Genomic DNA, 1504 nt, shown 5'->3' with positions numbered 1-1504 from the left:
GGAGACATTCATCGATTATTGCTGTTCCATACCCCCACCAACCGGTGTGACCCAGGACCAGGTGAAAGAGACTATGTTTATATTCTCTCTTCAAGATGCTGCAAGGGAGTGGTATAGAGACCTGGATCGAGTTGCTAATGGGATCACTGACTGGAATTCTTTGGCCCTAGCATTCTACAAGAAGTATTTCTCTGCCTCGAAGACGAATGCCATTAGAGCTCAGATCACGAGCTTTAAACAGGGTCCTGATGAGAACTTTCATGAGGCATGGGTCCGTTTCAAGAAGCTGGTGCGAACTATTCCGCACCATGGGTTTGAGAAGTGGAGCCTATGCAATCAATTTTATAATGGGCTTTATGACGATTAGAGGGCAATCCTGGATGCGGCAGCTAGTGGTAGATTCCAGGAGAATGTGGGAGAGACTAAGGGGTGGAAAATTATTGATGATTTGGCCACCCATAAAGCTGAGTATGGGAATTCCAGGGGGAATCAAAGGAGGAGTGCTGAATCCCCTTCTGTAGCTGCATTAGAGGCTCTCACGATGAGGTTTGATAAGTACGAGTTGGGAGGAGCTTCGAAAGGAGGGATCTATCATGTGAATGCTGTTTCAGACGGTCCTTTCATGTGCAAGAGATGTGAGCTGAGGGACATGTTTCAGACAACTGTCCTAACCCCTTTGAGTCTTGTGCTGCCTTTCAACATTATAGGCAGACAAACACTTATTTTGAACCGAATACCCATCCCAACTTGAGGTGGAGTAGCCAAAATGTCTTGAATCCAACTCCACCCCCACAGCAGCAGCAGCAAAAGAATTATGTGCCCCCTTATAAGCAACAACAGTTCCAAAAGCCTCCGTATGTTCCTCAGCAGCAGCAGTCCCAAGGCTCCGAATTTGCCGAGTTGAAAAACTTGTTGCTGAAAGAATCTCAAGCTAGAGAGGCCGGGATGAAGATGTTGGAGAGCCAAATTGCCCAATTAGCAAGCAAGAATACAATTTGAGCTCCGGGACATTTACCGACGCAGACAGATCAAAAGGAGACCCTTAATGCAATCACTTTGAGGAGTGGGTCTACCCTTAATGGGCCCACTATGGTCGAGGACATTGCTGAAAAAGATGAGGCGGAACCGAGTCAGAAGAAAGCTGGAATGAACAGTGGCAAGAAAAAGACGATTACCAGGTACATCAGTCGATCGACTGATATACCTAGTCGATCGACCAGTCCGCGAGATACAGTAGCTTCTGGTCCTGTAGAAGTCCGTCGATCGACTGACATACATGGTCGATAGACTGACAACGCTGATGATGGTGAGTCTTTTCGTCCTCCAATGCCCAATAACTTGAGGGACCACTTGTTTCGGGGCACGACTACTCCGAAAATATTGAGGCAAGACCCAAATGCTGATGGGTCAGTTTCGGTTCCAAAGTATGACCCGACGACGATTAATGGTTCATTTTTGAGACGGTCTGAAGAAGGGTCAAGCTACAACAAAGAGAAGGTAGTGG

At 47.0% G+C, this 1504-nt stretch overlaps 1 non-coding gene across 1 annotated transcript; it reads right to left on the bottom strand.

The window, feature by feature from the left end:
• Positions 1-208: 208 nt before the first annotated feature.
• Positions 209-315, bottom strand: LOC141603963 (small nucleolar RNA R71). The gene has a single exon (XR_012525796.1). It is a non-coding gene; the product is annotated as a small nucleolar RNA R71 (small nucleolar RNA).
• Between the last annotated feature and the right edge of the window lie 1189 nt (positions 316-1504).

This window comes from Silene latifolia, chromosome 9 (genome assembly GCF_048544455.1).
Source record: "Silene latifolia isolate original U9 population chromosome 9, ASM4854445v1, whole genome shotgun sequence".
Lineage (NCBI taxonomy): Eukaryota > Viridiplantae > Streptophyta > Magnoliopsida > Caryophyllales > Caryophyllaceae > Silene > Silene latifolia.
The sequence above is the reverse complement of the archived record's forward strand: the minus strand, read 5'-3'. Positions and strand labels throughout refer to the sequence as shown.